The sequence below is a fragment of the Etheostoma spectabile genome, chromosome 3 (genome assembly GCF_008692095.1).
Source record: "Etheostoma spectabile isolate EspeVRDwgs_2016 chromosome 3, UIUC_Espe_1.0, whole genome shotgun sequence".
NCBI classification, from domain to species: domain Eukaryota; kingdom Metazoa; phylum Chordata; class Actinopteri; order Perciformes; family Percidae; genus Etheostoma; species Etheostoma spectabile.
This window is the reverse complement of record NC_045735.1, coordinates 8,313,133-8,338,439: the sequence shown is the minus strand read 5'-3', so window position 1 is coordinate 8,338,439 and position 25,307 is coordinate 8,313,133. Positions and strand designations below refer to the sequence as shown.

General features: G+C 38.5%; 1 protein-coding gene and 1 long non-coding RNA gene across 2 annotated transcripts in view; one reads left to right on the top strand and one right to left on the bottom strand.

The window, feature by feature from the left end:
* Positions 1–6,397, bottom strand: part of LOC116671759 (uncharacterized) — a 16,433-nt gene extending 10,036 nt beyond the window's left edge. The window contains exons 1-2 of the long non-coding RNA XR_004327345.1: positions 6,260–6,397; positions 1,077–1,081 (exon numbers count right to left, since the gene is read on the bottom strand). This is a non-coding gene — a long non-coding RNA (uncharacterized LOC116671759). The remainder of the gene's footprint in view (positions 1–1,076; positions 1,082–6,259) is intronic.
* lsamp (limbic system associated membrane protein) overlaps positions 1–25,307 on the top strand; it is a 713,356-nt gene that overhangs the window by 78,489 nt on the left and 609,560 nt on the right. The window lies entirely within an intron of this gene.

Here is a 25,307-nt window from a genome sequence, read left to right as displayed (position 1 = left end):
AAAAGTCTGCGCTCAGCTTCAAACAACAATGTTAAAAACAACAGACAAAGCGAGAAATCTTGGTGTAGTCATGGACTCAGACCTGAACTTTAACAGCCACATTAAGCCAATTACAAAGTCAGCCTACTATCACCTTAAGAATATATCAAGGGTTAAAGGACCCATGTGTCAACAGGATTTGGAAAAACTTGGAAAACCATGCTTTCATCTTCAGTAGACTTGACTACTGTAACGGGGTCTTTACAGGTCTCCCTAAAAAATCAATCAGACAGCTGCAGCTGATTCAGAACGCTGCTGCTCGAGTCCTCACTAAGACCAAGAGACTGTATCACATCACTCCTTCTGGTCTTTACACTGGCTTCCTGTGTCTCAAAGAATTGATTTCAAAGTACTTTTGCTACTTTATAAATCACTCAATGGTTTAGGACCAACATACATTTCTGATCTGCTACTACACTATGACCCCCCCAGACCTCTAAGGTAATCTGGGACAGGTCTATTCTGTCCCCAGAGTCAGAAACTAACAGGGAGAAGAGCTTTCAGTTTCTATGCTCCTCATATCTGGAATAAATCCCAGAAACCTGCAGATCCGCTGCTACTCTCAGTTCTTTTAAATCAAGGCTGAAGACCTTTTTTTTGATGCTGCCTTTCTTAAATGACTGTTCATTTCTGTAATGTTTATTTCTTATGCTGCACGTAACTTTTATTTTGTGTTTTATGTGTCTTAATGTTCTTTTTTTTAACTTTTTCATGTTTTTTTATTGTTTTTTATTTTAACGTTTTTTAACTGATTTTGTGTAAAGCACTTTGACTTGCACTGTTGTGAGACATGTGCTATACAAATAAAGCTGCCTTGCCTTGCCTTGCCTACGTTACCTGTGATTAAATATGACATTAATACACTATATTAGAGCTTATGCAGCTGCTGTGATGCTTTTTTAACTAAATACATGTTCAAACTCGCTGTATTTGCGGTGTATCTGTGTTTGTGGTTGTTGCTATGGGGAATCATAGTATCATGACTCCATTCATACATTCTTTATTGTGGTGGTGCACACGCTTAACTCTGAGTGAACCAACTCTGAGTTTATTGAACCAACTCAAATCAGCTGTTCTGGAACTGAAAACTCAGAATTTCCCATCACAGGGTAAATCAACTCAAAGATCAGAGTTAGACTCAGAGTTTGTTAAACCCCCTTCCTGAAATGGACCCCAGGACTAGATCATCAGCGTATGACAAACATTTGATGTCAGTATTCCTCAGAGTGATATCAGGGGATGTAGAAAGTTCCACATTTATAGCCAATTCATTTATATAAATGTTGAACAGATTTGGGGACAGGCAGCATCCGTGTTTCAGTCCATGTTTTTAAGGAAAGAAATGTTTGTTGGTGGACACTTTTAACTGAACATGTGTTATTTGTATACATATATTTTATGATATCATAACTTTTTCCTACAATACTCATTTCAATCAATTTATAGAAAAGATCATCATTCCAAATTGAGTCCACAAAAAATGAAAAGTTGTTGCCTTTGTTCTGGTGTAATTGTCAATGAGGGTGTGGAGAGTAAAGATGTGGTCTGATGTTTGATATTTTGGGAGAAATCCAATTTGACTTTTGCTCAGGGTATTGTTTTCACTAATGAATTGTAAGATTCTGCTATTAATACTATTGCAGAATAGTTTTGCCAGTTTACTCGTCACACAGATTCCTCCGTAGTTATTTGGGTCAACCTTCTCTTCATTTTTGTGGATGGAGGTTATCAGTCCTTGGTTCCAAATAGCTGGGGAAATACCTGAATTTACGATGATATTAAAAGCTTTTAGGATGACCAATTTAAATTCATCATCTGTGTATTTTATCATTTCATTTAAAATGCAATCAGCACCACAGGCCTTTCTGAGTTTAAGCTTTTTTTTTATTTTGTCTGTTAGTTCTTGTTCTGTAATGTGGACGTCAGTGGGGTTCTGGTAGTCTTTAATTGCTCATTCAAGGATTTTATATTTCCTCTGTATTTCCTGTTGGCCTGGGTTATTTGTTATTTTGCTATACAGGTTAGTAAAATTAGTTGTCCAAACATATGAAATGAAAAAATATGTTAATGTAAATTTTGCCAGAAGTAATTGGACTGTATTGATTCCTCCATTATGTTTAGCTGATGTTTGCCATGCTGTTCCGTTTTTGCTCTTAATAAATCTTTGTAACGTTTTAGTGTTTCTCCATGAAGAAGCCGTAGAGTTCGGTTATTTGGATCCATGTGTTTCTGATTGGATACATTTCTTAGTTCTTTCCTGCCATTTTACAATTATTATTAGACCACTAATATTTTTTTGTTTTCTTTTCCTCTTTTAGTTTGTTAGTATATAGCGGAGTCATATACGTACACAGTATATGACTCTGTATGTTTTACGATCTAGTTTGACATGCAAGACTGAAGTCAGTCTTTCTGAAGTAAAGTTTGAGATGTGCATAAAGAAGAATACCAATGAGCTCTGATGGTAAATTTAAAAGTAACAGTTTTAATCAATGTTACATAATGAATTTAAAATGTTTAGGTTCAAGCAGGGCAACATTCTCTCTTCTTGCTTCCTTTTTCTCCTTTGTCAGCCTGCATAACTACGAAGTATGTCTTAACTGGCACTTATAATCAAGAACAATTAACTGTGAAATGAATGCTTTGTCATTTTCTTGATGCACTGGGCTCAATTAATGTCTAAAATTACTTAAGATAATTTCACATAATAAGCTCACCGATTTTCTAGCTCAGTCAGTCATTATAAAATTAGTTGAGCTGAAGTCTTTGTATTTTCCTTAGATTCTTCACTTCTTTAGTATCAACTGTCAAGAGCGAAAAAGTCTTTTATCTACCAACAGATAAAACATGATTGCATTTTTAAATTTACTTTTGGTTCCACTGCTAAGTGATCATTTGAGATAATCAAAGTCAAGCGAATGAATTGTAAACACGACATCATGGCATAAGGTGATTGGTTATATTGGTATGAAGCAGGCTCTTTTGAAGTCAAAAGCAGCAGTTATTTTCTGTATATCTGCAATAAAATGATGTGAGCTGTGGTGAAGCAAAGTCTACTAAGCTTATTAACTAGTATGGACAGAAATAACTGCAGTGGATTGGAGATATCTTACTGTTGATGCACTTTATTTATTTAAGCGTGACAATGAGAAATGCATTATTTTGCTCCACAGAAGTAGCTTGACAAAACGTTTTGGGGGTATTGTGATATGACTCATCATCTGACAGAGAGATCAGCTAAAAGCCACCACCCTGTTGGGTTGAGCCTCTTTATCTTCTTCTTTTAAAACTTAGTCCATCTGCCGCCTCTCTTTTTTCATCTTGGCTTCACCTTATCTTTTGTACCATCTGTGTTGGTATATTGTGTTAGGATCAAATTCAACCCTTTTCCAACTTCAAATACATAAAAAATACCATTTAACATTTTTTAACTTAATTTGTAAATAATAGCTTTATTTAATTAAGGTTTTATGATATCCTAGCAAACATATTTTGTATTATTTTAGTAAAGTTTGAAGGTCACTAAAACAAAAAATGATAACTGTGGTCTTACGGGTCAAATACAAGCCGGCAGATAATATTAGCAGTTGCATAAGTTGTGGGTTGCTCTGTGGATCAAACTTGACCCCACCCCACCAAACACACACACACACACACACACACACACACACACACACACAACAATCAACACTCACTCACTCACTCACTCACTCACTCACTCACTCACTCACTCACTCACAATTAAGTGTCATCTTGAGGGCATGGCATGAACAATATACAAAACAAAAAAGGGGACTTTTTTTTTTGTTGTTCACTTATGACACCCAAGAAAGACCACCCTGTGAGAACACTATGAGAATGGGACCTACTATATATGCTGCTTCCCATGTCCCGGACATCAAGACATCATTTGAGCTGATCATTTGTTGAGACGATCCTGCTTGAGTTGATGGTGTGATGGGCTGTACGGTCCTGTAATAAGGCTACATGGATGGCAATTGTTCCAGCCATTTGTCCCAAACATCCCTAATGGGAGCAAGTTTGTCTTTAACATGGTAAGTAACTCTTGTCTCCCAATTGTCAAAATGGATAACTGTTGACAATACAATAGAGGTCTGAAGTGACAGGTAGCATGAAAAATACTGTCTTGACTGAGCTTCCAATAAGCTGGCAGCAGCCTTGTTACAGGATATGTGCACCCCAGCAAGAAGCAACAGCCCCATTTAACCCTTGTGTTGTTCTCGGCTCAACTGACCCGTTTCAATGTGTTTTATATCAGAAATATGTATTCTTTTAAACAAATTGACCCAAAAAACATGGATGATTCCATTCAACGTTGTTCAGGTAAAATTAATGATTACTTTTATTGAATTTTTGGGGTGTTTTATTTAATCTTATAGCATTTGAATTCTTTTTTTTTAATGGTTTCAAAACAGTATCCGGACTAAACTTTGACATCTACCCATCTGTGATCCACTCAACATCCTCAGATCTTAACTATTAGTCAAAATAATTCATAATTTCTCAGTTTTTAACTAAAAACGTCTGTATAATTTGATATCAATGAGGTTTGTTGACCATGAATTCCAAGAATAAGTGTAAAACCCGTTATTCAGGTTTTACTCAGGTTTTTAAAAAAAAGCGCCAAAAGCAAAAAAAAGGGCAAGTTCATGGTTAACAGGAAGACAACACAAGGGTTAAGCATGCAAGTGTGTTTTGTCTATCTTCATCCAGCAAACACCCAACTCCCTTCCATCTTCTCAAGCAGGATCTTTCAACAGATAGCAGTATGAACAGGTCAAACAATGTCTTGATGTCTTGGACATGTGACGCAGCATGTCTAGTAGGCCCCGGGGTCATTCTGATGTTTTCAGTTGTTGCTTTGACATAGGCGTCAAAGGGATCAATGACCATGAAATTATTTTGAGCATGTATGTCATTTGGACCCTCCTCTTCATCAGATGTGCATTCTTGTTCAAGAACTTACCTTTTCCGAACATAAATCTATAAGGGTCAATTCTGACCCGTTGCAACACAGATGTTGCTATGATTAATCATATTAAGTTAAGTTTTACTATTACGTTATCAAGCATTTTATTTCAGACTTTATTTCAGACTTTATTTTAGACGTGTGATCTAATATTAATCTATTATGGTCAGATAACATAACTACCCATTTTCTTCATTATAGGAAATAATAGAGTGAATTTAAACATTTTTTTAATTAAAAACTAGTGGTATATTTTAAAATGAAAGGTCTGTGGGGCCGCCAAAATAACATTTAAAACAGTGTGTACATGCATATGAATACATAATAACTTAGCAACAGGGTTAAAAAAACATTATTGGATGATAATTATTGTTTTTTGAGTATTTTGGGCTGAGTTAAATCATGGGTCCAATTTGACCCACTATCAAAAGAAATGTGGCCCGCTTTCTAACACATTACAAGGGCTAAAACCACTCCTCGTATTTCAATGACTGACTTGCAACAGTGATTGGGTGGTGTACATGTTGTGTCATGCTGTGTTGCTCATCTCTTTTGGTCATGCTGAGCTTGTGAATATCCGTAGAGTGTCAGCTCTGATTACTGTCAGCTTTGTCTTGCTGTCAAACTGGGTCCCCACCCTTCTGCAAGTGCTAATAATGTCTAGCTTCTAGCTCCGCCTGTTGCCATCATGGTGGTCTGACCGAGGATTGAGCGCAGCGTGCTGCATAATCACCTCCTGCCGAGACAGTTTCACTGTGCAGCATGAATCAGTCATGGTGTTTAGAGTGAAAAGATCTATTCTAGAAGAACACATATGATAATTTGAAAAGATTACGTTGAAAATTGCATCTAAATGGCAAGGTAATGCAGTGTCAAGACAGCTGACACCAGTAATGACTTTTTGTGCTAACAATTGCATTTTAATTACATTGCAATTTAGCTATTGTTAATAACTGTACTTTGAATCGACATGCCTACACAGTTGAAATGTGTATTTTTAAGGTACAGACCATTGTTCCCCTCTCATTAAAAATATGACTGAGGAGATGCTAAACTGAATAAATCAGATGCAGATTTAGAGGGCGCTCCTCTACGCTCTGTCCTTTCTGTCTCTGTTTTCCTATATGGCTAACTTTTTCTTACTCCCAACTGGTCAAATACAGACTCTGGGGCCGTGGCTCTCAGTGTCAGATACGGTGCAAAAAGCACCATTCAGCGTGTGTATGGAACGCGGCGCTGTAAGATGAAGTTGTATTAAGAGCAACAACAGAAGCAAGTAGTATGAAAGTCCAAAATGCCACGTAAGGAGGTTGGTTGGGGTTGTGGATGGGTCAAACAACACAGGACTTTCACCCACGAGATTGGGGTTTGTGTCCCGTTCTTGTCCCGCATGTCACTGAAAAGTAAACTTTGTAACCCCACCCACAATTTTTTCCTAAACCCAACTCTCCCGTTCTTGGGCGGCATGTCAGTTAAACATACGTTCTGACCCAGAGCGTCAAAAGTGACACATGAGGCCCGACCAAGTGCATTTAGATAGGACGCTAAAGGAGACTTTTAGCGTATAGCATCAATGACAACGCCAAAGGCACATGACCGAGTGTCCATATTTTACGCAATGGAAGTGAGAATGTATTGGAATGACAGGTGAACAGAATTAATAGCCTATTGTTGCCTTCAGCAGCTACATCACCACAGGTACAGTGTTCTCAGCATCCTAAAAGTAGAAAACTGTCTTTACTTGAGTCCTATTACTCAGGTGCAGAACAAGCTGAACTCAGATCAGTGCTGCTCGATGAAATGGGGAAGGTCATTAACATATCTGACAGTGATCATTAACTCTTTATCCTCTCATCTTTGTCTGCCATTGGTTCAGTCCCTTCTACAGAGAAATCCCGATCTGTTCAGATTGGTACTGACAGGGGATCAGATCAAAACCCAGAGCAGAGGAAACCGTACACACATGATCCTTTCTCTTTGTTCAGACAGAGTTACAGGCAAACAGAGCTGAGGTAGTTGGATGGTCAGGATTACTTTTTGGAGATTCAGTATTTAGGAATGAGTCAGCTGTTCAATCAGAATATCAGATCAATTGTTAACATGTTAATCTTTCTTCCTAATGATAGTGGAGATATGATTTATTTAAAGGCCGATTTAGAGTGAAATGATCTTCCCGATCGTGTCTGATTCATGTACATTTGCATATTAAACAAAGGAAAATGTTTTAAATTTGTGTCTATTTAAATAGGCATTTAACAGGCCATCCTGGTAGTTCATCCTTATGCAAAGAAGAATGATGCAAATGCTATACAGATAATAATTATGACCAAATAATGTCTTACTTGGACCATCTACTACTAATGCTGTTACTTTCTGGCTTTGCAGAGCTTTTATATATTTGTTTTTGTTGTTGGTGTTCGTCTATAAAATCTTTCTTTTGGTCTCTTCTCTGCACCCCACTAAGCATTAAGCATCAATCTATTCAGACTCCATCTGTTAATGTGACCAAACCCCTTTCACCTCATCTCAGACCAGACCTCTGGTCAGCCTCTCTCATGCTGTCATGCCAGGCCGAGCTGGCACACAAACTGGCACCAGATCATGTCAGCCGATGTTCCTACAGGAGGCATCAACTAATTAGGCAAAGACAAAAGAAACAAAGACAGTTTACAGCAGCTGGATAGGCTGAGCCGAAGCACACGCTCTGCTAATTTTATAAATATCTAATTTGCGACTAAATGGAAATTTTACAGATAACTCTCCCTTGTGAGCGGTGTTGCAAGTTCATCTTCTCTGTCTCTGATCACTTCTGTATCTTGTTTCCCTGCTGATACCATCAGCTTGTCCTCACTGGAGCATTTAGAAAAATAAAAAAAATGTGTAGCTAAATATTCAGCCTTGATGAGCACTGTATCACTCCCCATCTCTTGCACCCTGCATGATGCTTTCACTTTAATGTGATGATAAGCTGAAAGTTTCTTCTGATACTTGATACACTCATAAAAGTTAAAATATGAGCTGCCAAAACACACCTTCAAATAGCAGTCACACCTGCAGTCTCAAAGAGATGATGGAGGACAGCAGAGTGCTAATGGAGAAAGTTAAACTCACACTATATCATCTTATGGGAGTAGAAGTTGTAAAGCATGACCAGGCAGTATGTAAGATGTGTGTCCAACATTATTGCATAAACAGACTTACAACAGTTTTTTTCATTTATTGGTATTTTTTTCACAATGCGAGTCCAGATTCAGAGCTTTGCTACAATGACTTTAATCAGATTCTTTATATGTTTGTCTTTTAATTCTATGTTTTTATCTTTTGTCTTCTGTTTTATGTCTTCTGAACTACTCCATCCTGAATCTTCTTCTGTGGATCCTGTAATGCAGGTAAAACATGACTTCCTTTTATGCTAATTAGGTGTGAGAGTTTACAATCAAGTGTGGGTGTATGTTGTGTATCGCCATGTGGTTAGTCACATAGAAATGCTTGTTCTTCATCTGTTTATGGGCACAGATGGGGGATAACGGGCTGTTACATTGTGTGATGGTCTCTTCCATCAAGTCTTACACCCTTCAACCTGTTCTCACACCCTAAATAGAATTACTATTTATCGTTTTGGAATGACTAATATGTATAAAGTTTTGATACTAGATGTGTGTTGATAGAGACCGAATGGATCACACTTCAAGGCTGTCTTGTTCTCTCAATTTATTCAACTTTGCTAATTCATTCTTTGCTGTTTTTTGTGAAATGGCAGCAAATGAGTTGCTGAGTTCTAATAAGGGGTTTGGGTTGAGTATAGCTCTAGGAGTCTGCATGCATGCGCAGTGGTGTCCTTTTTTTGTATATTTTTTAGTTTTTGGGAAATTCTTCGTTGATTTATTGAACAGTGTTACGTCTATCACGGATGCCAGTGCTGGAAATATTGTGTTGTTGTTGATTATTAGACGTTTTAGTGTGCATAACTTTACGTGCAATATCATACAAACCTGTTCATGAGAATGTGTTGTGTGTGTGTGTGTGTGTGTGTGTGTGCGTGTGCGTGTGTGTGTGCGTGCGTTTAAAGAGTTATGTTTAGTAGAGTTATGTTAGTTGGGGAGCTGTTAAATAAATACCGCAAGGATCACATTGATATTACAAACACACACTATCACACAGACAGTCAGTGCAGAATACTGTGTTCATCTCGTTAGGTTCTGTATAGAGTGTAGTGTGTATTATGTGGTGTGTAATATATATATATATATATATATAATATATATAATATAATATATATATATATATATATATATATATAATTATATATATATATAATATAAGTCTCTGCTGTATTTTCCCAGAAGACACACTATAGCATCATAAATGTCAAAGAAATCTCTCACTCAACACACATCACACACACCACACCACACACACACACACACACACACACACACACACACTGTGCATCCACTGGCCTAGAACCTCTGTTCTTAAGTAAACCAAAGGCTCTGCCCCTTTATTCTCTCTATCTTCCATTGATGTGTGTGTTGTATGGATTTCAGCAGTGCTCAGTGATGACCACACAGTATGTACTCTTGACATGTGAAGTGTTGATGTAGTGTACTCTGTTAACATGTGCAAACAAGTTAAACACAAACTGTCGCTAACAGTGTGACTTCTCCAGCATGTGACAGAGGATCAAAAGAAAACTCATCCTGTCTCTATCTGTGTGCACTTTAGGATAGTTGTTTGCCTTCCAGAGAAGGGACTCATTAAAACGGACCTCTGTAGTGATACAAGAGACATTTAGACCAAGTCTCTAGTACACTGTTGGGTCAATACCTCAGCTCTGTGAAAAATAAGTTTTTCAAATGGGATGAGACACATCTCCACCATCAGCAGTGTATTCACATCTTGTTTCGATCAAGCTTGATAAATCATTACAGCCTCTGGTCTGTCCAAATGGAAAATAATGCAGACACAGTATTGCCTTCAGCCTCATCATCTCAGTACTGTCAGCAAACACCAAAGTACTTGAGAGATGCCACGTTGTGTTTATACCCTGAGACGCTGAAGGACCATCTGAGCATGGTGTGGTGAACCAAAACTAATTATGAGCCAGTCATTAGACTGATCACATTCTTTCCTAAATGGTGAGCTTTCTTTGTCCTACTCCAACAGCCCATATACTGAGCTTCTCGTAGTATCCCTCCAGAAAATAAAGTTATTTGAAGCCTTTACAGTCAAACAAAACAGCACGTTTTTACACTGACATCCAAGGTTTTGCCGGAGAACAGAACTACTGTGAGCCGGACATTATTTATAAATCCAAACACCTAGAGGTCATGAGCTTTCAACTTAGTGTTCAGTAGAAGACATGAGTGGCCTGCACTCTGTACAATTATTACAAACTCTTTCTCTCTCTTTCTTTCTCTAATGAGGGAATGTAATGAGGAGGACTTGTTTTTTTCTTACAGTGATACCACTGTGATTGCAGAACTGTAAGACCCTGAGGAATTGTCTGTAATTATAGATGTGCTGCAAAACGTGTCCTGTAATCTTAACCGTCTGCTTTTTATCTTTTGTCCAAATGATTCTCACTTTGGATCATTTCAAACTTTTCTGTACTGATGTGTTAAAGCTGTCACCTGCCGTCAATGGATATAGTCATTGTAATACTGCTCATTCTGAATGTTAAGACGTTCAATTCGATTCAATTTTATTTATAGTAATAAATCATAACAACCGTTATCTCAAGACATCATGGGTTTAACATTAAAAATGGTCCTCTGGTAACCATGACCACAGACATATGTAAAACTAGTTATGATATTTAACAGCAGTGACACAGTACCAGTAACAGTGTTAGCATGCAACATATAAGTTATTTTCTCCAAATAATGTTTTCAGGGTTTTCCAAAACTTTATAAATGCTGATAGGAAGCTGTTTCCACTCTTTATAGTTGTAAACTGTCAATTCAGTATCATTAGTGTTCATGAAATATATATACTCTTCAGTGGACAATAAAACTTCCAACCCTCTGTGTCTTCATTTCACTCTGATGGGTTTTATAATCTCCCACAGTCCTTATACGTGTCTCCCAGCATCTTACATTAGGGTTTGTACACTTTATAAAGTTTAGCTTCAGATGTGCTCCAGTGTCTTGTTAGAGCTGTATGTATGGAGTATAAACCCAGACGTTTGAAATGTTCAGCAGTAAAGTTGCTCTTGCTGCTCTGCTCTCCTCCTGTCTGACGGCTGTGGTGTGAGGATCAGAGGTGATTTGTGCTGCTTCACAGATTCTTGTAATAATGTCTGAACACGGTACGAAGCTGTTAAAGTGTCCTTAGTTAACTCAATGTCCTCAATGTAAAGTAGCTTTAGCTGGTTGAGTTGCTTGTACAGTACAGGATGAAAAGATACTGCAGGTCACATCTCAAACACTGCCGCTTGGCTGGCGATGCATGTACATAGACGAGGAGCAGTGTGACGTCTCACTGAGTAACAGATTAACAGGGAGAACACGATAAAGTTGATTCTGGATGGTAGATAATAGAGGAATGGGGAGGAAGGAGGAAATGGCCGAGCAGTAAAGTGGAAATAAATAAATATTAAAGGTCCCGTGGCATGAAAATTTCCCTTCATGAGATTTTAAACATTAATATGCATTCCCCCAGCCTGCCTATGGTCCCCAAGTGGCTAGAAATGGCAATAGGTGTAAACCAAGCCCTGGGTATCCTGCTCTGCCTTTGAGAAAATGAAAGCTCAGATGGGTCGATCTGGAGTCTTGCTCCTTATAAGGTCGTAAGGGGCAAGGTTACCTCCCCTTTCTCTGCTTTGCACAGAGAAGTTGGCTCACCTATGAGAAAGAGACATCATGGCTTCCGAACGAGCAAAGTGGAAGATGGTCAAGGCTACACCCCCAGCCTCCACCTTGCCTGCCCTCTCTCCTCCTCAAAAGCTACAGACTCAGAAATGGCACATACTAAGGAAAGCTCATTGTGGGACTGGCTCTAATGGCTGTAATTCTGCTCCAATGCTGAATTTTGGGAAAGAGACTTCAGATATGGTATAAGGGGACCACTAAGGTCTATATACAAGCATCCAAAGAGCACCATGTCATGGGACCTTTAATGCATGGAGGAATAGAAATCAGCTTGTGTGTTTGTGGGTTTGTGTATATGTGTGTGAGTTAAAAGAGAGAGAGAGAGAGAGAGAAAGGATATATGTATTTTTCACTGTGTCTTCATCCAGCATCAGATTCTCATCTTCCCAGATGGATGCTGCCAAGCAGTTTTATGACACCAGTTTTTCCTTCACTGGTTCTGTCAGCGGTTGTCATGCAGAGTACACACATGCACACATTTTGATACATGCATTCCCCTTGCCAAAACAACTATCCACAGTTTAAGTTAGTGTCCATTACTAACTGACATAACTCTTGATATCTAACTACTGTGACCAGGACCAACTGTGCTAGAATACCATTCATTTAAGATGTTTCATTCATTTAAGAATTCTGACATCAATGCAGACAAATAATCATTAGAGAGTGGTGAGAAAGCATTTACACACCACAGGGACACCAAAGACAAACAAAACACATTTCAGGAGAGCTCCTTGCTATGGTTCCTGCTGCAATTTCTCTCATTGTCAAAGTAAGACTGAAGATACAGAACGGATGGGATTACTAACCACGGGTGACTGTATTGTTTAGGAGATACTTTCTTTCTACTATGAAGCATTTAAAATGGCTACGTATGTTTATACATAGTCTTTTTTTTCATTCAATGTTAGCCTACATTCCCCTTTCCATGGAACTAATCTCAATAATGCTCAAACTTGTATTCTTTATTGCTTTAGTTGTGGTATGTGTTTGGGCATACAAGTGTCAGTTTAACTGGACATTATAACACAAGACGGTCTGATTTTTATATTTCAATGTAGACATCAACACTATACACTCACATATAGTATAATAATAATAAGAAGAAAAAAAAAACGGTGTTGAAGGATATCCAATGGTTAGTTAATATTATGCCTTAATCCTGTATTGATGTTAGCAGCTTTTTTGTTTTGGATGTGACATAACCATCTGGACAGGGATCCTCCACATTTATACATATAAATAAAAAAATCAACATACTACTGAATGTGTTTCTGTTCTTTAGTCATAGTTATCATATAACTCTTCTAATCAACAGATTCAAAAGTCTGCCAAACCAGTTGTATGCTGGGTTATCTCAAAATGTTTGACAATTAACTCAAATGATAAAATGGAAGAACAAGTTGAAAGACAATAGAGGGAGTGTGGTTGTAATTGAGACAACTTTATTGTTTTCAACAGTCCTTTGGTGTGTTTAAGAAGTTAAATAATTTATTTTTATTAAATAAATAAAGCTTTTTTGCTGAACGAGTTCCCACTGTGTCCTTAATCACATAGAGGCTTAACCTGTCACCACTCAAATGTATTAAGCAGCCATCTAATATCCAGCTAGACCCAAAGACTGGTTATGGTGTCTCGTATTTCTAAGGAGAGAGGATCTAGACAAAATTTCTCAGCGGTATGTCTGCAAGTTATGTGACAGGGTGCTTGTGTCCCAGCACTTATTACTCCTCTATGTAGAATTGAGTGAATTTTTCTTAAATCCAGAGTGGATTGATTTCCAAGTCAAGAGAAAAATATGAAATTTGAGAATTGGAATGCACCTTTTTTTTTGTTGCAAAAATCGAAAACCATCAAAACCATATATATATATATATATATATATATATATATATATATATATATTACCATAAAAATAAAACAAATATGGTGTATGTGTGCTGGCATGTTAAGCAGTATTTGGGGCTCCTGATATTTTGAGAATGTGTTTGTGTGTTTTGTAGGTTAATGAAGCTGCTTTTTTCTCAGCTTTATTCAACTAATGCATTCCCACCACAGATGCCCTTACCTGAGGCTGACCACCACAGTTTGAAATTATACAAAGTAATTAATTACTTCAGCTGCTTGTTTACTAAAGCTATTAAATGTGGTGCCTTGCTTGAGGACACGACAGCAGGACTTTCCAAAGTAAATCATCAGTAAATTGAAGTGATAAGACAACAGGTATCAACTTCAGCTCCAGGATTAAGAAACTAATAGAGGCACATATCAGAGACAATTGAACATGACTTATCTTTACAATGAGGCAAACACAACTCATCATTAAACATTTCATCAATTGATCCATTTATCACAGCTTGATGGAACAGTCTCATTTGTCTCTGTCAGACGGATCTCCCCAAGAGTCCTCAAAGTCAAAGACATGCAACGACAACAATGTTTTTTGTTTAGTTTTTCCTATATTTTTATTTGGCTGTAAAGTCAGACCAGCATAGAAGAAGCAGTTGGCCATAAGAACCTACTGCAGAGAGAAAAACACATTTTTGTGGGCAGCAAGTGGAATAAATCTTTCTGGAAGGACTCCCACTGGTCTCCACCGGAAGACTGGGTGCTAAAGAATGAGCGTAATAAAGGAAGAAACGAGTGCAGTAAAGGAAGAATAGGTGTTATATTGGAAGAGTGGGTATTGTATGTGATGCTGATGGTTTGCATCTGCACTTATGTGCAGGAAGTACTCCCTTTGTAAAGATGTCAAATAATGTAGCCAGTGCTTGCTCTTTCTTTCTGTCTTTCTTTCTTGTGCATGCAGTGTAACCATGAATGTGTTTCAAGAAGCACAGACTACTACTTTTGTATTCAACGTGTGTGCTGCAGTAATGTCTGGCACAGCCCATTTCCCTCCAGAATAGAAAATGCCAGCTGACACACATCTCAGGATCAACCTGTGTGCAGTGTGTCTGCCTGGGTGCAGTGTGTGTACACTCATACACACTGTGTCTACATGTTAGAGTCTGGGTGTCTTGAACTCCTTAAAACACATTGTTCATCATGATCATTTCCTGGAGTTTTGTCCCCGCATTGGCACTCCCAAGGGCCATATAATACATGTCCATTTTAGGTTCTTCATCTGGATGTTAGCATTAAGAGTTGATTAAATGTGTAGCATTTTGTGGTGAAAAAGTATTAGTCTCTTAGGTGTGTTTTGCATTTTGAACACCCTGAACTTGACCTCTGTCATTGTTATCTTTGATATGCAGTGTAGCGTAGTCATCTAAAGTGCCATTGCAGACATCTACTGCAATATTAGGTTAATACATCCTGTCCATTAGAAACAGTCTACAGAACCACATATGACAGCTAGAATTGAATTTTAATCAGTCAGTCAGTTGTTTGCCCTCCTGTTGTATTCTTAACCTATATGGATCTGTCTACTATTTTAATGCTATGCTAACAAGTTAACAAAAAACAAATAAAAGGAAATTAATATCTGCCACAGGCAATTATTTTAGTCATATTTATACGTTCATAACTTATTAAACAGGGCTGGCTTTCTATGATCTTCTTATCACTGTTTATGAGTGGAACTGAACTGCATTAAACTGCATTTAAGTTATCGTCTTCTGTGTTTCTAATGACACTTCCTACTCAAGAAGAAACTTTAAATGCAGCAGAGCAGCTTGAAGGTATGAATCCTGTAAAGCCACACTGCCTCAGGGAGGATTTCCTGAAAACTCAAGAATTCAAGAGTCGACCTCTGCTTCACTGATGCATCACCATTAATATAAAATAAGGTTAAGGAAAATTTTCCTCTAATCAGCAGATTATAATTACTTAGGTCAAATGTTCAGGGCACCCATTATAATCACAGGGGGTGCTCCAGGATTGGAATCAGAATTGGAATCAGATCAAACCAAGATCTGCACTCATTTGCTCTACAGTAACAAAAAAACTTCACTTGTTGGTATTTTAAACTGTCATTTAAATGTGACTGAAATCACATGGGATCTTTTTGTTGAGATTGTGAAATTGATGCGCTGCAGTCATTTTTTAGTGGGTTCATTGCTGATTCACTTCCAGTCAGAACCGGCAAAGGAAGTTGACTTTGAAGTTTATTTCACATCTACCTGTACGTCTTAAAAGAGGTACTTGAAGCACTTCAAATGTTGTACATTTTAGTCCAGTGGAGAGCAGGCCATGCTGATTTCAAAGTCACTTTTAGAGATTTCATGGGATGGCTGCAAACGTCACTGTTCAGTGAAGTTTCATTTGGATTTCTACAAATATGACCCATGTTCCTCCTTTTTCATACTTGTTGTTCTTGTAGCATATTAAAACAGCTCAGCAAAATGCCAAGTGCAGATTTTGAAAGTAACACAGGGAGACAAAAGCTCTGATATATACAGTATGTACCAGACGGGTGAGGATGTGTATGTGATGTCCACAGTTCAGAAGCCAAACAATGTGTGGTATGTAGCCTGCTAGTTGTTGTATAAGTATAACATCAGTTAGTTTTGGGACATGATATTGTAATACAACCAGCAGATAGAAGGTAGGGGTTGGCACCTTGCCAATGTTTAAATTCCCCAATGTGCTGATGTGTGTGAAAAAAATCCAATGTGATCCTGCTCTTCACTCTTCAGCAAAATGCTTCACATTTCTATTACTGACACAGTGACTGCCTTTCCTGAGGCGATCACACAGCATGGAGACACAATGATGGAGCACTCAAGTCTGAAATATATATATATATATATATATATATATATATATATATATATATATATACATATATATCTCCCCTTACTTTTCTGTCACTTTCTCTAGATTCTCTCGTTCACACTCACACTATAGTAATGAACTACACATAGGAAACGACCAAACAAGATTTTGGACAATCACTGAAAACACATTGTTGCGTGACTTGCACCCGTTGTTTGTGTGACGGAGGCAAGCACACTCAACGTCATGTACACAAACCAAAACTAAAATACTTCTAATACGTCCCTGAAAGAGACACAGCACTCAGAAGAATAGTAAAACGTTATATGTATGTTGCATGTTACATTTACACTGTTTGGAAAAGAAAGTCCGCTCCTTTTCAGTTTTCACAGTGACTTCTGCTTCTTCTTCTCCCTCGGGAAAACACGGCTGCATTGCATGCGGTTAGTCTCACTTTGCCAGACCCTCCTCCAAAGCACGCAGAAGGAGGGTCTGGCTACTTTACATAGGATTTGGTGATGGGAGATCAATGTACTCTGGTTTAATGGCATTTCTTTAAACCAATCAGAATTGTCATGGGTGGCACTAAGCTCCGCACAGAGGCGCTGCAAAATAGGCGTGGGAAAGAAAACTCAGGTTGGACAGATAGTCTAGGTGCTGTCACAATTTACCATGCAGAAATCTGAAGAGCAGTCAACAATAGATCTCATAAATCCACTAAATTTAAAAGCTCCAACACAAAGAAAGCGTAAGGAAATGGAAAATACATGCATCTGGTGGAAGTTCCTGCCACACAGGAGCAATTCCAGAAGTGGAATTTGAAGGATATTTGGGAGTAAAATGTAGATTACATCATATGTACACTCAAATTAGCAGTGCATTGTGGGTATTTTATAGTGGACTATATTGTGAATGAAATTTACCGCGGAGAATTTGTAACACCACTATAAAATGGCAAACACATTATATAGGGCACTATTTCCTTGATAGTGAACGGTTTTGAACACAGTGTCTGTCTTTCTCAATCCTGCCTCTCACTAAATGTACCATTTTTTTAATGCTGTCCAATAAGTAAGAGGGTTTAGAAAGAGATTAGGGGTTCTCTGATTGCTCTCTAATTAGACGGTGATGAGAGGTTGATGTCATAGAACAGAGCCCCTCTTCTCTTCTTGGCTCTGTGTTTGATAGGGATAACGCTTTGGGCCAGAACTGTTGAATCTTTATTGCAAGATGGATTTAAATGGTTAGTCCATGTTTCCTAATGTGTTGTTTCGGAATGTACGCCTGCTGTATTGTAGAGACACTATTAATGGATTTGGAGACACTTGATGTGGTTTCCCAGATGGCTGAAAGTGCATTTATGACTTTTTCCTCATGAAATTGAAACTGCAGTAATAGAATCTGCTGGAGTGGAGGATGGCACTTTCTAAAAGTCTGGTTTATTTTTGGCGGCAAAGGCTGCAGAAGTGATTAATTTTGTCAACCCAGTGTTTCCGTTCTGTGGTTGTCAGCTTTCTCATCTGTTGGTAAATTGACTGATTTCCAGCCACTTCACTGGCTGTCTGTCACTGTGACATCCTAATAACATCTAAATCCGTACAGCTCCATTTGAAAATCATCCAACTGCTGTCAGGAAGGAAGGGACAGAAAGTGCTGCTGTGGTTTGATCCATCTGTCTGTCCACTATGCATTGCTATTGCATCAGCCTGTTTTTATGCTCTTTTCTCATTTCAATATCAGTTATTGTTATGGCAGTGATCTCAGTACTTTCTTATATTTCTTGTCATTCCACAAATAAATGTTGGGAGACCCTCTTCTGCCATTTCCCCCACTCCATCATACTCTCCACAAGTCACATACTGTATGTTACTGTCTGTAAGAATGGCACCATTGTGGTTTGCCATCTACAGAAATGCCCTTCTGTTCATGAAACCACAAGTCTAAATCCTGCAAAAACAAGAATGTAGTGACAAATCTGTGCAAAGTTGATTTCACGTTATGTTACAAAAGTAGTTCCATTGCATCTGTACACAACTGAGCATTGTATTCAGTCTCTCAAAGGAGTTAAAGAACAAACCACGCAACATCAACCCTTCTTTCAAATGTCAATGTGTTGCTGAGGTAAGAAGTGAGTGACAGACCCTCCTTCAGCGCACTTTGGAGGAGGGTCTGACAAGGCCAGACTTCTTGTTGTCTGACAGATGTGTCTCTCAGAATCAGTAGCAGTCTCATGCTCTGCTGCCAGGCACCAGCCACCGTTAATAATTAGTTAATACCCTCAGACTCACACTTCTCCCATCTCTTTAAACAACACAGACCTCCTGGAGCTTCTATTCATAATGCAGACTTCTCCAGTGGCAGAACAGCTGCCGTTGCTCACTCATTAAGGGAAATAGTTTTAGCAATTTACTCAAGCTGGATCATGTCTTCATTTACATGTGTAAGTCAGTAGGCAATAAGCTAATGTTCTTTGAATGGATTCAACTAGGATACTACTAGATCTAATTACTGCTTATTATTGTCCTCATGAATGCATTGTCCTTACAAGAAAGAGCTTATGTGATTAAAGTGCTGGGGGCTCGACTGGTCCAGGACTGAGTTTGGTTTCTAAATCCCATTACTTCATTTCTTCGTTGTTTGAAGCTCATGTTACTGTTTCTCTTTGTTCAAGCTCAGACATCTTCAGGCTCTCCACAAGGAATTATGGACAGGGGGACTATACTTTCCAAATTGGGCCCTTTATCCACTTCCCCAAGCTTCATAGATCTTTTCATGGTCCCCCACTGGGCATGGGCAGGGGTGATGTGTACCCTTTGACAACTGTCCTGGACTTCTGTCAGTAAGAATGACATTTGAGTTTGTATTGGTTGTTTGAAGCGCTGATCTGCATTTATCTTTTTTTATCTTTAAATCAAACCTCCAGGACTTAAATGTCCTGATACAGGTGTACATACTGTACATGAATGCAATGTATGCCTCTGCCTATGTAGCCGTGTTTCCTAAATAGAGAACACACAAGTCAGATTTCAATAAAATCACTTGGTCTCCAATTTGCTCTGCAAAATTACATCTTCCAGTGCAGATTTTTTTTATTAAGCTAACGCAGGAAGAGAACGAAGGACATTGTATCTACTTCACCAGCCGCCCTGCACATGAACATGAACACAGAGAGTGTCCTCTATCATGTATACGGACAACAGAAATCGTTGATTGATCAATGTAAAGTGAGGGATGACGGAAGTGCAGAGCTGACCTCCTGTGCTCCCACATGAGCACATGTAACTGTGCACATATTAGTTAAAAGCTGACAGCTCTTTACTTGTTGGCTTTGCACAGCTTATTTCTTTAAAGAAGAAGAATAAACGTTATTATTTATCACATAAGATATAGTAAAATCCAATCTCTGCATTTAACCCATCCTAAGCATTAGGGGCAGTGGACAGCCACATACAGCGGGAGTGACTTTCATGTCTAAAGGACACTTTACATGTCATGTGGCCAGAGAAGCAAGGGATCTAACCACCAATCTTGTGGTTGAGAGCTAACCCGCTCTACCTCCGAGGTAGAGGTAACCACATCTTTCCCAAACCTTTTTACACAACTTCAACATAATTAAATGCAAAGAAAAAATAACGACAAAAACAACAACAACAAAAACAACTTCTTGTTACTTTAGCAGAATTGACCTATTGTGTGGCTAAAAGAGGAGGGTTATTTCAGCTCCCTGTCACAGTTCACCAAATTTTATTGCTCTCTCCATGCTGTCTGCTAGAAGAGTTTCTGTTTGTCTGCTAGAGAAAGCACCATAGTGGAAAAAGCTATATATTTTAAAGGGCTATGCCCATATTCATAGAATCTGGAGTTACGATAGGTAACTATCGAAACACAGAATCCCTGTACTGTATCCTAGTTTGTATTGTAGCTTTAACTTCTCTGATTATTCAGAGCAGTGCTGCAGACTTTGAAATGAATACATGAGAGTACAGAGAAACAACGTGGAAAGCTTTGCCTACAGAAATGTTTCTCACATATATATATATATGTGTGTATATAATGTTATAATGTTGTGTATATAATGTTTCTCATATATACTGTATATGTGTATATGATGTTATAATGTTGTGTTTATAATGTTGTGTATAATGTATACATACCGTTAACGCAAACCCATTTTAACGGCGTCAATTTGTTTTCACAAGATTAACGTTAGCGTCTAGCAAACTTTGTAGTTTTTCACATGCTATTGCAACAACTAGTCATGTTAGAAAAACTACAACATGGGATTACACTTTTGGGATTGCAAGCCAGCCAAAGAGTAGGAATGTTGTGTTTTGAGCGGATGGCGAGCACAAGACACCGAGATGCATGCCAATAAGATTCTGAATGGAAAGTTTACTTTTTAAAAGTTGCCAAATGGTTCAATTGGCAAGACCAAAGTGATCTGTGTGTCTTGTTGTTGTGAATTAAGCTATCATCGCAGCACATCCAGTCTGAAATGCCACTTGATGGGCACGCACACAGCTGATGTTAATTCTCCGTTCCCTTCGTCAAAGTATTTTTTTCCCAACCTGGTCTCACGCCAGTTTGTGAAATGGTCATGTAATTTTGATTTATTATTTCATGTACATATCACAATTTTCACGTTTATTCTTTACATAAAAGAATTATAAAAAAATCAAAGGATTTTTTTTAAATAAGCTTTGTGCAATACAGTAAGCTGAGTTCAACAAAAGTGATTTTTAATGGATTGGTCAAAAGGGCAAGCTGCATAATAGATTTTTTGAATGTATCAAATATCCAACGTCCAATATAAAACTAACTTTACCATGGTCTTTTTACGGCTACTGTTGGGGATAAAGACAGGAACAACAATGTCCAATGCGCTGAACATGCTGCTAGCTACAGCGGCAGCAGCTAGTTGTGAAGTGGCGCTAGGTGAGGATAACGTTAACCAAGACCATGAAGAGGACATCATATCTTTAAACAGGACCTTCTTTGGGATTTCTGCCTGCATGCAGTATTGTGTGTGCATCTGTCAGGCTAGAATAGTGATAGAGATCTTGGAAAAGAAATGCAAAGGAGGTGCAGAGAAGCTGCTTGAGAAAAAGAAACAGGCCCTTCAGGCAGGCATATGTGTCAGATTGACAGACATGTTTTTGGCAGTAGCAGGACCTTCATCAGCTCCCGTGGCTGATGATAGTGATGGTGGTGGTGGTGGTGTTGGCGACAGTGGCATGCACAGTAAGGAGGACACTTAAGAGGAGAGGGACAGAGATGAGGGAGCAAGGGTACAACCTGCGGTAAGCACAACTCCCCTTAACATACTTTGATAAAACTGTGCCAAAAAACAAGTGGTGGACAAACTGTTGATGATAACACTACAGAAATAAAAGAAGTATGCATACTATACTGTATGATTGCATTAGTTTGGCTAAGTTTGCGTGTATCTGAGTCTTGACTGATGATCTTACCATTTTATGATTATAAGGCTATATTAGCCTACCTTTCATTCAACAAAGTAGCCTAAGTCTTAATAATAAGCACCACCTTAAGGTTCATCAATTCTTAAGCTTGTGCATTTGTGTCCTTAAAGTAGCCCAGATAAACGTTGCACATCATGCAAACTTTCTTAATGAGACTTGTAGCTTTTTTTTGTCTGCATTGGCACAAAAACTCTTGAAAGACCTCTTCAAATTAAAGCACAGGACCTCTTCACTCATGAAAGGATTATACATACTGTATATATACATATAGATAGATATAGCTTGTTTTATGATTCTTGAGGAGAATACCATTTCATTGAATAAATAAATGGCACTTTTTTGAAATTTTTAATGTGTCAACTCTCACTGATTCTTGCTGTGTCATTACATGACGTTAGAAGTTTTAATTACTAAGAGCTATATATAGGTATGAAGCTATCTAAGATAGTGGGCCAGTCTAGGCCAAAATGGCGGGCACAATTTTTGGTCCCAGTCCGTCCCTTGCTCTGGGGGACACAATAACGGGGAAATCAAATGCCACACAAGGGATGGTGACAATAACTCGCACCAGGACACGTCCACGGCCTCTGGGGGACACAACTACGGGACAGATCGCTACACACGGGAGGTGACCCCCAGGCACATGGACACAATCCGTGGTCTCCGTGGCACGCAACAACGGATAAATGAAATGCCAAAAGCCAGACACAACAATTGGACGGTTGTGGTTTGGAAAAAAATAAACGGGAAAAGGAACCGTCACACGCGGGACACGCCGACAACAACGTGACACTTGTGATTAGGGAGAGAATAACCTGGAAAGAATAATGCTTTGGTTAAATGTAGAGAAACTTTAGAAAAACTTTTACCACTTCAATCTAACCACAAAATACCATTTCTCACACGCAGAGCTGTTTCTGTCAGGTCTAACTCTGAGCCATTTGCCTGTGATTGACAACTGCATGTGAAGGAACCTGGTATTTAAAACAGCTCTACCTCAGTACTATTAAAGACTGTGAGAAAAAGGGAAAATATTAGACAGCAGTCATTGACATACAGAATTCAGAACTCAGAGCACCGACTGCTGCAGCTGCAGAACAGGCTGAATGTAATATAAAGCACTTCTTCTCCATATTTCAGCTACATACAGTTTTAGGCTTATAAATGATTTATTGTTAAGGTGATTCTTGCTCCACTTACTTGGCATTAGAATGATTTGCCCTTAGATAAGCTTGAACAAGTGATCAGTCACACTGGATGAGTTCTGTCCAGAACATTTATGTAGCTGCTTGTTGTTGATTAATAGCGTGATTGTTAGAAAGTTGAGATATTCCTAAAAGAGAGCGCCCGGGCAAAATTAAAGCATAACTCTTGCCAAAATGCAACCTAGGGTCTTTTTTTGAATGTACTGAGTCAAACTTTCGTTTAAAAGCATTTCGAGGACGGAAGCACCACATTTGAGATTTACTCTATTCTCGTTTTTCGGTCAAATGGCCAGGGACTCTACACATGAACCCGAGTCTTGAGAACATTGTTTGTGGTCACGGAGTTTACTAAAAAAGGTTTTAAGCAACTCACGTTAGCAGTTGTTGTTCACGCTATCCAACATTCTCCCAGTCAAGAATAGGTGATCTCCAAATGAGTACAAGGTCAAAATTGTGTTTCACAAACGTCAAAACAACAAATTATCCATGCATTTCTATGGAACTAAGATTTAGTAAATTTCCATCTTTACTCTCCTCCTTTGACTTTTTTTGACTGGCGAGATGGACGGCAACCAGAAAAACAACAGCTACAGTGAGTTTTTCAAAACTCTTTTTAGTAAACTCTGTGTACACAAACAATGTTCTCAATGCTGGAGTCCATTTGTAGAGCCCCTGGTGATACTTTGAGCAAAGTTTCATGTTGTGTCGAGCCTTCTTAGTGTTTTAGAAATAGCTATTTTGAGGCTAGCATAGAAGTGCCCCTAGCTCTCCCATTCAAAAGGCCACTTGACCAAATAACAATAATACTGTAAATCTTAAAGGTGGTGCTTCCGTCCTAAATATGCTTTTTAAAGAAAGTTTGATGCGGGTACATTCACAAAAAGACCCTAGGATGAATTTTGGCGAGTGTTACGCTTTAAGTGAAAGGATGCTTGCCCAGATCAAACTTCCACCTCTGGACTCAATTCTACAGATTCCAACAGAACACAGGTGTGTAACGGTTGGTGTAGTCATGAGTTGCCCCGCAGTGACTAGCTGGCTAGGTCTATTGCCCCGTGAACATTGGCAAAGTGCTCTTCTGCTCACCGGGTGGCTGAGACAGACCAACTCAGTTGCTGTGGCAGCAAGTGCGCTCTAATACTCAGCCCCTGCTGCCAGGCTAGCATGATTGTTAATAGATATAATATTAAGTAATAAACACAGTCACATGCACACAGCTTCTTATGTTCTTAATTATGTGTTTTCTTACATTAGTCTTTTGAAGATGTTAAGATCTTTGAACAGCAAACATGTTCTTATGAACAAACCATAAGATGTGTTTTTCTCTGGATGTTAAAGGCTCTGCACAGTCAGAGGGGAAATTAATATTTTCTGGCTCAGTAAAGGCCACGTTGGGAGCATTGAGAAAGCCAAGAGCAATAATCTGTCCCAAAGGTAAGATACAGGAGTGGAGAGGGCACAATGATAAAGGTTTAAAATGACAACCTAGCACTGTGGATCTGACTCTGAGAGACTGGCTGAGAGTTGTGTTACAGCTCTCTCACTGAGAGAGAAAGACCTACTGTATGTTGCTCTGATAAGCTCTAGCATTGTGCCTAGAAGTAGAACACAACATTCATGTTTGTTGAATGACTGGAATAAGAGATATTAGCTCTATGGTCTCTGACAAAAGTTTTGTAGCTTGTGTACAAATTGACCTGAAGTGCCGCTGAAATATATTTCTAATCAAGATTTATTTACAAGAAATGGCTCATTTTAATCCCAACAGCTTTTGTAATAATGTTTCAGTGCAAAAAGAAACTGTCAAAAAGTATTCTAATATTCACAGCTTGGTAAAGCCCATTGAGTCAATTTTTGCAAAGACATAAGTGTTGTCGCCTTGTCATATGAGCTTCACCTGTGACTAATAATGGATCAATTAGTTACTAGATTACTAGATTACAATTACTAGACCTTCACATCAACTGCAACTAGACATCTGCAAACATGCCTAAGATTC